A 16021-nucleotide genomic window follows, 5' to 3' on the forward strand; every position below is an offset into this window, starting at 1 on the left:
CGGTATTTTTTAGATTAATGAAATTCGGGATATTTTTTGGAATCTGAAGTGTAGATCCTGATCAGATTTTGAACCAAATCTTCAAAAGTGCTAGCCATCTATTTATACTTTTGCAAATATGTAGGCAGCGTAATTAAAAAAACGGTATTTTTTAGATTAATGAAATTCGGAATATTTTTTGGAATCTGAAGTGTAGATCCTTATCAGATTTTGAACCAAATCTTCAAAAGTGCTAGCCATCTATTTATACTTTCGCCTATATGTAAGAACATTAACTAAAAAAACCCGCTATTGATTAGACTAATGAAATTCGGGATATTTTTTCTAATCTGAAGTGTAGATCCGTATCAGATTTTGAACCAAATCTTCAAAAGTGCTAGCCATCTATTTATACTTTTGCAAATATGTAGGCAGAGTAATTAAAAAAAACGGTATTTTTTAGATTAATGAAATTCGGAATATTTTTTGGAATCTGAAGTGTAGATCCTGATCAGATTTTGAACCAAGTCTTCAAAAGTGCTTGCCATCTATTTATACTTTTGCAAATATGTAAGCAGCGTAATTAAAAAAACGGTATTTTTTAGATTAATGAAATTCGGGATATTTTTTGGAATCTGAAGTGTAGATCCTTATCAGATTTTGAAGCAAATCTTCAAAAGTGCTAGCCATCTATTTATACTTTCGCCTATATGTAAGCACATTAACTAAAAAAAACCCGCTATTGATTAGACTAATGAAATTCGGGATATTTTTTCTAATCTGAAGTGTAGATCCGTATCAGATTTTGAACCAAATCTTCAAAAGTGCTAGCCATCTATTTATACTTTTGCAAATATGTAAGCAGCGTAATTAAAAAAAACGGTATTTTTTAGATTAATGAAATTCGGGATATTTTTTGGAATCTGAAGTGTAGATCCTGATCAGATTTTGAACCAAATCTTCAAAAGTGCTAGCCATCTATTTATACTTTTGCAAATATGTAGGCAGCGTAATTAAAAAAACGGTATTTTTTAGATTAATGAAATTCGGAATATTTTTTGGAATCTGAAGTGTAGATCCTTATCAGATTTTGAACCAAATCTTCAAAAGTGCTAGCCATCTATTTATACTTTTGCAAATATGTAGGCAGAGTAATTAAAAAAAACGGTATTTTTTAGATTAATGAAATTCGGAATATTTTTTGGAATCTGAAGTGTAGATCCTGATCAGATTTTGAACCAAGTCTTCAAAAGTGCTAGCCATCTATTTATACTTTTGCAAATATGTAAGCAGCGTAATTAAAAAAACGGTATTTTTTAGATTAATGAAATTCGGGATGTTTTTTGGAATCTGAAGTGTAGATCCTTATCAGATTTTGAAGCAAATCTTCAAAAGTGCTAGCCATCTATTTATACTTTCGCCTATATGTAAGCACATTAACTAAAAAAAACCCGCTATTGATTAGACTAATGAAATTCGGGATATTTTTTCTAATCTGAAGTGTAGATCCTTATTAGATTTTGAACCAAATCTTCAAAAGTGCTAGCCATCTATTTATACTTTCGCCTATATGTAAGCACATTAACTGAAGAAACCCGCTATTGATTAGACTAATGAAATTCGGGATATTTTTTGGAATCTGAAGTGTAGATCCTTATCAGATTTTGAACCAAGTCTTCAAAAGTGCTAGCCATCTATTTATACTTTTGCAAATATGTAGGCAGAGTAATTAAAAAAAACGGTATTTTTTAGATTAATGAAATTCGGAATATTTTTTGGAATCTGAAGTGTAGATCCTGATCAGATTTTGAACCAAATCTTCAAAAGTGCTAGCCATCTATTTATACTTTCGCCTATATGTAAGCACATTAACTAAAAAAACCCGCTATTGATTAGACTAATGAAATTCGGGATATTTTTTCTAATCTGAAGTGTAGATCCTTATCAGATTTTGAACCAAATCTTCAAAAGTGCTAGCCATCTATTTATACTTTTGCAAATATGTAGGCAGAGTAATTAAAAAAAACGGTATTTTTTAGATTAATGAAATTCGGAATATTTTTTGGAATCTGAAGTGTAAATCCTGATCAGATTTTGAACCAAGTCTTCAAAACTGCTAGCCATCTATTTATACTTTTGCAAATATGTAAGCAGCGTAATTAAAAAAACGGTATTTTTTAGATTAATGAAATTCGGGATATTTTTTGGAATCTGAAGTGTAGATCCTTATCAGATTTTGAACCAAATCTTCAAAAGTGCTAGCCATCTATTTATACTTTCGCCTATATGTAAGCACATTAACTAAAAAAAACCCGCTATTGATTAGACTAATGAATTTCGGGATATTTTTTCTAATCTGAAGTGTAGATCCTGATCAGATTTTGAACCAAATCTTCAAAAGTGCTAGCCATCTATTTATACTTTTGCAAATATGTAGGCAGCGTAATTAAAAAAACGGTATTTTTTAGATTAATGAAATTCGGAATATTTTTTGGAATCTGAAGTGTAGATCCTGATCAGATTTTGAACCAAATCTTCAAAAGTGCTAGCCATCTATTTATACTTTTGCAAATATGTAGGCAGCGTAATTAAAAAAACGGTATTTTTTAGATGAATGAAATTCGGAATATTTTTTGGAATCTGAAGTGTAGATCCTTATCAGATTTTGAACCAAATCTTCAAAAGTGCTAGCCATCTATTTATACTTTCGCCTATATGTAAGAACATTAACTAAAAAAACCCGCTATTGATTAGACTAATGAAATTCGGGATATTTTTTCTAATCTGAAGTGTAGATCCGTATCAGATTTTGAACCAAATCTTCAAAAGTGCTAGCCATCTATTTATACTTTTGCAAATATGTAGGCAGAGTAATTAAAAAAAACGGTATTTTTTAGATTAATGAAATTCGGAATATTTTTTGGAATCTGAAGTGTAGATCCTGATCAGATTTTGAACCAAATCTTCAAAAGTGCTAGCCATCTATTTATACTTTTGCAAATATGTAGGCAGCGTAATTAAAAAAACGGTATTTTTTAGATGAATGAAATTCGGAATATTTTTTGGAATCTGAAGTGTAGATCCTTATCAGATTTTGAACCAAATCTTCAAAAGTGCTAGCCATCTATTTATACTTTCGCCTATATGTAAGAACATTAACTAAAAAAACCCGCTATTGATTAGACTAATGAAATTCGGGATATTTTTTCTAATCTGAAGTGTAGATCCGTATCAGATTTTGAACCAAATCTTCAAAAGTGCTAGCCATCTATTTATACTTTTGCAAATATGTAGGCAGAGTAATTAAAAAAAACGGTATTTTTTAGATTAATGAAATTCGGAATATTTTTTGGAATCTGAAGTGTAGATCCTGATCAGATTTTGAACCAAGTCTTCAAAAGTGCTAGCCATCTATTTATACTTTTGCAAATATGTAAGCAGCGTAATTAAAAAAACGGTATTTTTTAGATTAATGAAATTCGGGATATTTTTTGGAATCTGAAGTGTAGATCCTTATCAGATTTTGAAGCAAATCTTCAAAAGTGCTAGCCATCTATTTATACTTTCGCCTATATGTAAGCACATTAACTAAAAAAAACCCGCTATTGATTAGACTAATGAAATTCGGGATATTTTTTCTAATCTGAAGTGTAGATCCGTATCAGATTTTGAACCAAATCTTCAAAAGTGCTAGCCATCTATTTATACTTTTGCAAATATGTAAGCAGCGTAATTAAAAAAAACGGTATTTTTTAGATTAATGAAATTCGGGATATTTTTTGGAATCTGAAGTGTAGATCCTGATCAGATTTTGAACCAAATCTTCAAAAGTGCTAGCCATCTATTTATACTTTTGCAAATATGTAGGCAGCGTAATTAAAAAAACGGTATTTTTTAGATTAATGAAATTCGGAATATTTTTTGGAATCTGAAGTGTAGATCCTTATCAGATTTTGAACCAAATCTTCAAAAGTGCTAGCCATCTATTTATACTTTTGCAAATATGTAGGCAGAGTAATTAAAAAAAACGGTATTTTTTAGATTAATGAAATTCGGAATATTTTTTGGAATCTGAAGTGTAGATCCTGATCAGATTTTGAACCAAGTCTTCAAAAGTGCTAGCCATCTATTTATACTTTTGCAAATATGTAAGCAGCGTAATTAAAAAAACGGTATTTTTTAGATTAATGAAATTCGGGATATTTTTTGGAATCTGAAGTGTAGATCCTTATCAGATTTTGAACCAAATCTTCAAAAGTGATAGCCATCTATTTATACTTTCGCCTATATGTAAGCACATTAACTAAAAAAAACCCGCTATTGATTAGACTAATGAAATTCGGGATATTTTTTCTAATCTGAAGTGTAGATCCTTATTAGATTTTGAACCAAATCTTCAAAAGTGCTAGCCATCTATTTATACTTTCGCCTATATGTAAGCACATTAACTGAAGAAACCCGCTATTGATTAGACTAATGAAATTCGGGATATTTTTTGGAATCTGAAGTGTAGATCCTTATCAGATTTTGAACCAAGTCTTCAAAAGTGCTAGCCATCTATTTATACTTTTGCAAATATGTAGGCAGAGTAATTAAAAAAAACGGTATTTTTTAGATTAATGAAATTCGGAATATTTTTTGGAATCTGAAGTGTAGATCCTGATCAGATTTTGAACCAAATCTTCAAAAGTGCTAGCCATCTATTTATACTTTCGCCTATATGTAAGCACATTAACTAAAAAAACCCGCTATTGATTAGACTAATGAAATTCGGGATATTTTTTCTAATCTGAAGTGTAGATCCTTATCAGATTTTGAACCAAATCTTCAAAAGTGCTAGCCATCTATTTATACTTTTGCAAATATGTAGGCAGAGTAATTAAAAAAAACGGTATTTTTTAGATTAATGAAATTCGGAATATTTTTTGGAATCTGAAGTGTAAATCCTGATCAGATTTTGAACCAAGTCTTCAAAAGTGCTAGCCATCTATTTATACTTTTGCAAATATGTAAGCAGCGTAATTAAAAAAACGGTATTTTTTAGATTAATGAAATTCGGGATATTTTTTGGAATCTGAAGTGTAGATCCTTATCAGATTTTGAACCAAATCTTCAAAAGTGCTAGCCATCTATTTATACTTTCGCCTATATGTAAGCACATTAACTAAAAAAAACCCGCTATTGATTAGACTAATGAATTTCGGGATATTTTTTCTAATCTGAAGTGTAGATCCGTATCAGATTTTGAACCAAATCTTCAAAAGTGCTAGCCATCTATTTATACTTTTGCAAATATGTAAGCAGCGTAATTAAAAAAAACGGTATTTTTTAGATTAATGAAATTCGGGATATTTTTTGGAATCTGAAGTGTAGATCCTGATCAGATTTTGAACCAAATCTTCAAAAGTGCTAGCCATCTATTTATACTTTTGCAAATATGTAGGCAGCGTAATTAAAAAAACGGTATTTTTTAGATTAATGAAATTCGGAATATTTTTTGGAATCTGAAGTGTAGATCCTTATCAGATTTTGAACCAAATCTTCAAAAGTGCTAGCCATCTATTTATACTTTCGCCTATATGTAAGCACATTAACTAAAAAAACCCGCTATTGATTAGACTAATGAAATTCGGGATATTTTTTCTAATCTGAAGTGTAGATCCTTATCAGATTTTGAACCAAATCTTCAAAAGTGCTAGCCATCTATTTATACTTTTGCAAATATGTAGGCAGCGTAATTAAAAAAAACGGTATTTTTTAGATTAATGAAATTTGGAATATTTTTTGGAATCTGAAGTGTAGATCCTGATCAGATTTTGAACCAAGTCTTCAAAAGTGCTAGCCATCTATTTATACTTTTGCAAATATGTAAGCAGCGTAATTAAAAAAACGGTATTTTTTAAATTAATGAAATTCGGGATATTTTTTGGAATCTGAAGTGTAGATCCTTATTAGATTTTGAACCAAATCTTCAAAAGTGCTAGCCATCTATTTATACTTTCGCCTATATGTAAGGACATTAACTGAAGAAACCCGCTATTGATTAGACTAATGAAATTCGGGATATTTTTTCTAATCTGAATTGTAGATCCGTATCAGATTTTGAACCAAATCTTCAAAAGTGCTAGCCATCTATTTATACTTTTGCAAATATGTAAGCAGCGTAATTAAAAAAAACGGTATTTTTTAGATTAATGAAATTCGGGATATTTTTTGGAATCTGAAGTGTAGATCCTGATCAGATTTTGAACCAAATCTTCAAAAGTGCTAGCCATCTATTTATACTTTTGCAAATATGTAGGCAGCGTAATTAAAAAAACGGTATTTTTTAGATTAATGAAATTCGGAATATTTTTTAGAATCTGAAGTGTAGATCCTTATCAGATTTTGAACCAAATCTTCAAAAGTGCTAGCCATTTGCAAATATGTAGGCAGCGTAATTTAAAAAACGGTATTTTTTAGATTAATGAAATTCGGGATATTTTTTGGAATCTGAAGTGTGGATCCTTATCAGATTTTGAACCAAATCTTCAAAAGTGCTAGCCATCTATTTATACTTTCGCCTATATGTAAGCACATTAACTAAAAAAACCCGCTATTGATTAGACTAATGAAATTCGGGACATTTTTTGGAATCTGAAGTGTAGATCCTTATCAGATTTTGAACCAAATCTTCAAAAGTGCTAGCCATTTGCAAATATGTAGGCAGCGTAATTAAAAAAACGGTATTTTTTAGATTAATGAAATTCGGAATATTTTTTGGAATCTGAAGTGTAGATCCTTATCAGATTTTGAACCAAATCTTCAAAAGTGCTAGCCATTTGCATATATGTAGGCAGCGTAATTAAAAAAATGGTATTTTTTAGATTAATGAAATTCGGAATATTTTTTGGAATCTGAAGTGTAGATTCTTATCATATTTTGAACCAAATCTTCAAAAGTGCTAGCCATCTATTTGTACTTTCGCATATATATAAGCACCATAATTGAAAAAAACGCAATTGTTTATGTTAAGGAAATTCGGAATATTTTTTTAGAATCTCCAGTGTAGATCCTTATCAGATTTTGAGACAAATCTGGAACAGTGCTAGCCATCTATTTATACGTTTGCAAATATGTAAGCGGCGTCATTAAAAAAAATGAAATTATTTAGATTAATGAAATTCAGAATACTTTTTGAAATTTGATGTGTAAATGCTTATCAAATTTTGAACCTATTTGCCATGCTGTTGCCCATCTATCTTTCGATCTATGCTTTCACGTATGTTTGCGCCATGCGCCTACATTTAAGCGCGATAACTAAAAAGTGAACGATTTAGATAAATAGAAATTTGGGAATCTCAAGATCCTTATCAAAGTTTGTTTTAAATCTATAAGTCTGCCGTCATTCGTAAGATATACATTCTAAGTCATGTAAATATGATCTCTGAAAACATTTGATAATGATACGAAATTTTCGTGTTTAAAAAAAAGTTAATTGGTATAATTTAGAGAAGCGTATAAAATTGACGTCGACATTTACTTAAACATTTTAGAAATTTGAGTTTCTATTAAAATAATTAAAAACTATTAATGGTAAAATGTTGTATTTAATGGAATTTCATTGTTCGTGTTGTGATTATTTGGGATTGATTCTTTTATTAAGTAGATTTTTATATAAAGACTACCTTTTGCAATGGTTCTCATGGCATGACTTCGGGAAAATTTCTTGTTCTTCGATTATTATGGTCCCTAGAACCGAAAATATTATTACTGCCCATGTTATCTTGTAAACAAGATAGCTAGAGTAATTTTGTTTGGATTTTAATTGTTTTGGGATATGTTGTTAGAAATGTAAAAATATCGGATGAGTTCGTAGATGGGCTATTTAGTTCATGGAGGGGATAGTGGGGGTTGATCCCACTGTCCAACTACTTCCGATATAATTTCCTCAATACTGAAGTTACAGAAATAAATCAAATTAGCACCTCACTAAGACGAACTTCCGTATTTAAAGTTTTTCTATAACTACAATACCTTAGAAGTTAAAGGTTAAAAAATGTTTTTCAAGCGCTAATTTTGTCAGTTTCTAACATCAACAATTTATGTTGCGAAAAAAATGACATAAGTCTTTTACTTTTCTTCCATTTCCATAGTTTTAAATAGTTTAAATGCACATGGAGTAAAGTTTAAAAGCTTGAATAAAATTAATTAAATTAAAGAAGAGAAAGATTTAATGGCAACATTATGTAGCTCAGCTTAAAAATAAATATATTGCAATAGTATAAAATAATCATCATAGCTTTAACCCAAATATGGATACTTTTATTAACCGACTAATTGCAATTAATTGCCAAAAAAGATTGGCAAAGATTGACTATGTTCGCCAATGCTATGCGAACAGTTTGTCAATAGCATGCAGCTATTAATAAATACTAAAATGCCCAAGAATATTTTTAAAAAATGATAGTAAATTTTCTGTTACTCTAGTTAATAGTCATAATTGAAATATTGAAATGCGCAGCATAAAAGATCTTAATGAAACTATTAATTAAGAAAAGCAGGTGATATTTTCTTTCCAATATAAATGAAAAATCAAATGATAAATTCGTACTTTTTATCATAAAAATTAATTGTTTGCATTTAATTGAAAGAGCAATATTTGCAAACGATAATTAATTCCTTCAAATATGTTTAAAATGCCAAAGACACAGAGGAGGAGATCCAGAGGTCTCTCTCATAGACACTAAAGGCAACTTTTTTAACATGTCCATTCACATAGACAGTAGCGCCATCTCTGTTGATACTTGCGACTTGGAACTATTGCGCGGTGGAATGACGTCATCTTTCTTCGTGACGTCATGATACGGATGTCAACAAAGCAACTGCATTTATTATATTGACTTTTCTCGGCCAAATTTCAACCTCGGGATAATATCCCCTAATAAACTATTATCTGAAAGGATTTTTTTTTCCAATTTTTTCTCCCTTCTTATATAAAAACAAAAAATTTCATCTCTGTTTGTTGAGTACTAGTGAAATTCAGATGCCTTATTACCATATTTCAGATTAATTAAATTACATTTACCCTTCACTATGAAATTCCAACAAATCATTTAACAAAATTCTATTCCATCAGAAATGATTTTATAAAGTTAATATGTAAGGTAAATACTTGCTTTTGGCTATTTGAAGAACCAATTTGAAATTTTACAGTGGATGAATTGCATATTATATTAAGTTCTATTATTGATTATTAATTTTCAATTTCTATTCATTATAATATATATCAGTATATTTTAAACGGCAATTTATGAATTTTAAAATATTTTATTCCAATTTGGATCACTTCTAATTAATTTAACTCTGTATTTATGCTAGATTTAATCACTGTCATATATCAGGTTTGGCTACTCTAATTTAATTTCACCTAAGTTATTTTAAGAATGAAAATTAATTTCAGAAATTTTTTACAAATTTTAATAAAATTAAATACATATATTTAATATCACAGAATAATCATGTAATAAATAACAAACAACCCAAATAATGTTGTCTTATTTTATTCAAAAAAAAAATTGAAAATAATCCACATATTACATGGCAAAAAATATTAATATAAATATTAATATAAACTCATTTGAAAAAGAAATTTCAATTAAAAGTGAGGAATTATTAGTTTTATAAATTTAAAATCTATGAGAAAAAGGTTCTAAAATTAAATAAAGGCTAAAAATAAAGGCTAATTTTACAAGATAAAAATACAATTGGCTTGAGTCACATTTTTAACATGCTTCAGATGGTAAATTTAAAAAATGGAAAATTGAAAATAACAAACTGACATAATTATTACTTATTAATTTTCAAAAAATAAAATTAAAAAAAACTACATGTAAAACATTTTTAAATTTTTTTTTCGAGAATAGTAGGTTGTTATTTCATTATTCTTTTTTTTTTTTTGATATCATGTTTAATTACCATCCGTATAAAAGAAAAAATTAAAAAAACTGTGCTTTTTTTTGTGTTCTATGTGATTATTAAAAAACTCTAAAGTAATTTGGTGTAAAACAGTTTTAAATTTCTGATTTATACCATCTCTTTGGAAAAATAGGCTAAAATTATCAGAAAAACATTCATGTAATTTAGAAAAATATTGTAATAAATATTCAGTTGCCTATTTTAATGCTGATTTACACTTGTCATATTTTTTAAAATACAAAAAAAATGTATGATTATCTACATTTTTTTCATCATTTACCAGTAATTTTCTGCATTTAATACATTCATGAGAAGCCAAAAACTTTTTTGCTAAAAAAACTGATACATATGATAAAACATTTTCTTCCACTATATTTAGACTACTTATGTTCAAGTTATCCATGTTATATTGTTTCTTTCCTTCATTTAGTCCTCAGAATTTTCATTTATTAACTAACACAATTCTTTCTTGTATTGGCTCAAAATTTGACAGGTGTCTACTTTCAGATGTCTACAGACAGCTCTCTACTTTCTGTAATTATCATTTTGATTTATATTCGAGCAGTAGGTTTGACAGACGGATTTCCTCTAAACAGATTTTACCTAAAATTTGATATAAATCTTCAAATTTGATGTAAAGACCCTATGCCAAATTTCAATTATTTAGCTCAAATCGTTTTTGAGTATCTTTGTCACGTACAGACAGACAGATAGATAGACATTTTCCAAAACTGTGTCTTTTGAGTTTAAGGAAGTCTAAAACGCGGAGATTTGTCAAAACCCCGAGTTTGAAGTTTTTGACGATTACTATACTTTCTCTATACTAAATATACGAAAAAGTAAAAGGTTACAGAAATGTTAATTCATGGCAAGTTTTTTAAAAAAGAAATAATTTGATAGCTCCTTTTTACATCTGAGATTTAAAATTTTAAATCCGGGGACTCAAGGAAACGATTAAAAACAATCTGATTTACTTGAGGATTTGTCTTTCATTAACGAGGTTAGAATGGCACTGCTATTATAGCTGAAGAGGCTCTGTGTAATTTAGCACATGTATTATATGTGCTGCAAATGAAAGAACTTTCTATATTTTTGTTCTTTACAAAATAAAAAATAAACCATATGACATCTGAAAAAACAGGATAAAGTCATATTTGTACCATATAATTGGAAACTTCTGAATTTTAATAAAAGGACAAAAAATTTTTGATATTTAATGAAACAAGTAAGTACCGCACAAGAAAACAAAGAACAAAAAATGTACAAAATGTGAAAAATCATTTACAACCGAAGAAAAAAATAGCAAGAAGGAGAATATTTATGGAATTCATCCGAAAATTCCAATTCTAATTCTGAACTTTAAACCATAAACTAAGAACTTGAAAAGAATTCACGCAAGCTGTTGTTTCTTTCTATTCAGTTTCTCTTATTAGCTCATTAACAATTTAGCGCCATCTATCGGTCATTTTCAAATACATTTTTTAATGGAAATAACAAAATTCAAAGGCTCTTACATATGAAAGGCTGAACATAATCCCGCAAACCGCAATTTTTTTCGAGCATTACTTTTTTTATTATGATTTTTTGAAGTTTGCACGAATTTATGCAGCACCCGGTACTTCAAAAAATTATGAAGTCTACATTTTATACAACATTTTGTCCCTAAGGAATCATATCCTGGAAAATATTCTTGACACTTCAACTTTTAAATAAATAAATGTACGTTTCTATCTTCTGCTACAAAATCTGATCGATTTATGAAGCTTTGAATAGAATTGTTTAGAACAATCAACATTTTCATAATCTTTGACTAATCAGTCTCGACAAACCCTGGGCGCTGATTGGGGTATCGTCTTTGAGACAGTCGAGGAAGTGTTCTAAATCGTCCAATTTTATTAAATAGTGATATTCTCAATTTCATAAATTAGCCAGTTTTAATGACTGTAAGTATTTTTATTTAAAATATTAGTATTTCAAGAATATTTTTTAAATATGATTCACAGAGCAGAAGACCTAGATAAAAGCTAAAAATTCATAATTTATTAGAGCATTTATTGACTTAAATACATAAAATATATTTATTTATTTCATTTAGACCATTTTAATACATGCATTTCTATTATTAAAGGTTTAAAAATTAGGCGTTGGGCCCTGAATTGAAAGGATATATATTTAACCATGTTTGCTTTAAAAAAAAATTGAATTTTTGAATTACTAATGAAGATACTGTAAAAGGTCATAGAAAATTTTGTCTTGCATTTACTTTTTAGAAAATATTGTATTTCTTATTTATTTCATTTCATCCAGACGCGGGCTGAAAATTACACTTTTCTAGGTTTTCAGTAATATTATAACTTTAAATGTGAGCTTTTGTCAATGTGATGGCAATAACATAAAAAGATAAAAGCTAATTATTTACCCACGCACACGTAACGTGCTCGTGTAAATTAAATTTTATTTTTATTTTGTGCGAAACAAATTATTAAAAAATATGAATAAAATATTTTTTAGAAAAATTCATTAAAAAAAGGAACCTAATTTATAGGTTAAAACATTGGTATCAATAAAAAGATAATTTTAACGATAACAGTTACTTTAACTTCAGGCAAAAATCATGTTTGCGCGATAATTTTTTTCTGAAGTTATCGCGAAAAAACGCCGAAAGTTCGCTTAATTTTTAATTAATTAAATATTTTTAAAAAATCGCTCCAAGATGAAAATTTCCGACCTCCAAGGTATACATGTGCCAAATTTAGTAGCTGTAGGTCGAACGGTCCGGCCTGTAGAGCGCCAGCACACACACACACACACACACACACACACACACACACACACACACACACACACACACACACACACACACACACACACAATTCAGCTTTATTATACGTACTCACCGCCTTTGGCGACCAGCTGTTTCGTTAAGAATAATAGCAGTCTCAAACATTTTCAGTTAAATACTTATGTACCTTGGTCTCTTAATAGCTTCTTCGACATAATATTTTTTGTCTTCAAATTTCGTTGATCACATAATTCATATTATTATAGAAGGTTTACGATATTTTGTTCATCGTATATCTCTCTAATATGCTATAAATTACCTTAAGATTTGAATTTGAATTTGAAATGGATAAGATAAATTTCTTATAAACACGAAAGCTTTTTTTTTTTTTTTTTTTTTTGCTGAAATCAAACATAAAAATATATCTATAGAAAATTGATTCTTTCATCAATGAAATTTTATTTGTATAACATAATATATATATATTTTTTATAATTTTTCCAACGTTTCAAAGAACTATTCAATAAAAGTTTCTCTGTCATAAAATTCAGTTTTACTTTCAAAAAGATTTAAACGCGGTATTTTATATCAAACAGTAAATGCATTTCTGAAAACAGTTATGAAATCTACAGTTTATGCGGTCCTTCAATTTTATGAATCACTCAGTAAAACTATCATGGTGATACAATGTTTCAATCATCTGCGATCAAACTTTATCGCGTTATAAAGGCGAGTTCGCAAATTGTACAGACTAACTCTATGGCAAAGGATACCGACGTGCTCTGATTGGTCGATTTCTTTTGCCCAGACTTTCTATGCTGTAGCTGCTGCAACCCTGTTGCATTGTTTAGTTTCTACGTACTTTTTTGCCTGCCATTTTTCAAAATGGAGGAATTAAATCTTCCAGAGAAATACAATTATAAAATAATTGAGATTGATGAGAATAGAGCTATTTTTCGTATTTCAGGTCTTGTAAATAAAGAATTAGCACAGGTAGCAATTTTTCTGTGAAGTATTATTAAAATAAGACTTGAAAATTAAACTTTTTTTTTACGGGAAATGATATGCCAATTTTTTTAATTAAAGATTCATGTTAAAATCATTACCATAAAATATTTATATGCAAATATACTATATTTATTATGATATTTAGATGATATTAAACGGAATAGAAATCATTATAATTCTTAGTGAATATTCATGCAAAATAAAATAACACAAGGAGATATTTATTAATTTCGTATTCAAATTATTACCATAAGATGTCTATCTGCAAATGTGCTATATTTGTTAAGATATTTAGATTCATATACTTATTAACAATCTAATTATTAATCTTGATATTTGTAATTAACAATATTAAGATTTATAAATATATAAACAGTTTATACATTTCTTTTGAATACTTATTTCTTGCATTTCTGGAACACATATTTTAGGAATGGATTCGAGAATATCAACAAAGATCGGAAAAAGTTTGGCAAAACTTTGCAGGGTTTGAGCCAAATAAGCGATAACTACACTACTATGAGTGCAAAATATTGCCAAAACGATGCCAAGGCTTAAACCAATCAGAGCACGTCGGTATCCTTTGCCATAGAGTTAGTCTGTCCAATTTGCGAACTCGCGCTATAAAGCATTATTTTAGGATAATCAACAATTTCATTATTTTAGACTATCAGTCTCCGGAAATTCCAAGCGCTGTTAGCTATTTTCTTCAAGACGGTTGATAGAGAGATTTAAAATCGCGCGATTTTATAGGATAGAGATATTCAAATTTTCATAACTCAATATATTTTCATTGTAAAAGAATGTAACTTTTTTTAAAAATTAGTGTCTCAAGAATATATTATTAAATATATATCACAGAACAAGCTTTGTATAAAACTTTAAAATTCATAATTCATAAGAACATTTATTGACTGAAGTTACATAAAAATAATTATTTATTTTATTTAGACTATTTTGTTAACAGATTATGGCTATTATTAAAAGTTAAAAAACAGCTGCTGGGTCCTGATTAGAGAGGATATAATGTATATAATAAACCATATCTGCCTGAATTAAAACTGATTTATAGAATTAATAATTTAGATGTTATAAAAAGTCGTGGAAAAAGTTTTTGTAGCCTTTATTTTTTAGAAAACATCATTTTTTATATTCATTTCTTTCCATATAGGAACGTGTTTAAAATTACACTTTTCTAGATTTAATTTCCAGCAACCATTAATTTGTTTTTTAATTTGAGCTTTCATAAATGTGATGGCAACAAGTGGATAAAAACTAATTTTTCCCACACACTCATAATGTGCTCGTGGAAGTTAAATTTTCCTTTTATGCGAAATAAATTGTTGAAAAATATAACTAAATTATTTTTTAAAAATTCATTAAAAATAGAATTCTAATTTGTTGGTTAAAAATACAGTATCATTAAAAAGATATTTTTTAAAAATCTTCAATATGATGTAAAAACTAATTTTGTACTGTAATAATTTCGGAAGTTATACGTCAAAATTTCGCCAAAAAAACCCGCCAAAATTTCGCTTAATTTTTAACTAATTAAAATTCTAATCAAAAATTCAAAAAAATCGCTCCGAGGGACACATTTCCAACATCCAAGGTATATATGTGCCGAATTTCGTAGGCCAAACGGTCTGACAATAGACTGCCAACACGCACACACACACACTGAGTTTTATTATAAGTATAGATGACAAAAATTTAGAATTTTTGCAAAATATTAGTCAACATTATTGAAGATCTGATTTAAATTTTATGGTTTCCAAGATTTTATATATAAAAAATTATTATGCAGGTTAATTCGAATAAGTCAAATGGTCCTGTTGGCTCTTGTATAGTTTTTGATGTCAATTCACTCAGTCTTGATATACTTGATACATCTATTCTACATTATCTTGATACATCTATTCTGTTTTAAACATTTATTCTACATTATCTTGATACATCTATTCTGTTTTATACATTTATTCTACATTATCTTGATACATCTATTCTGTTTTAAACATTTATTCTACATTATCTTGATACATCTATTCTGTTTTATACATGTATTCTACATTATCTTGATACATCTATTCTACATTATCTTGATACATCTATTCTACATTATCTTGATACATCTATTCTACATTATTTTGATACATCTATTCTACATTACCTTGAGACATCTATTCTGTTTTATACATCTATTTTACATTATCTTGAGACATAGATTCTGTTTTATACATCTATTCTACATTATCTTGAGATATCTATTCTACATTATATTGAGACATCTATTCT

General features: G+C 28.4%; 1 protein-coding gene across 2 annotated transcripts in view; it reads left to right on the plus strand.

The window, feature by feature from the left end:
• The window catches only part of LOC129957679 (putative methyltransferase DDB_G0268948), a 45264-nt gene that overhangs the window by 1039 nt on the left and 28204 nt on the right, over nucleotides 1-16021 (plus strand). The window lies entirely within an intron of this gene.

This window comes from Argiope bruennichi, chromosome 11, assembly GCF_947563725.1.
Source record: "Argiope bruennichi chromosome 11, qqArgBrue1.1, whole genome shotgun sequence".
Classification (NCBI taxonomy): Eukaryota; Metazoa; Arthropoda; class Arachnida; order Araneae; family Araneidae; genus Argiope; species Argiope bruennichi.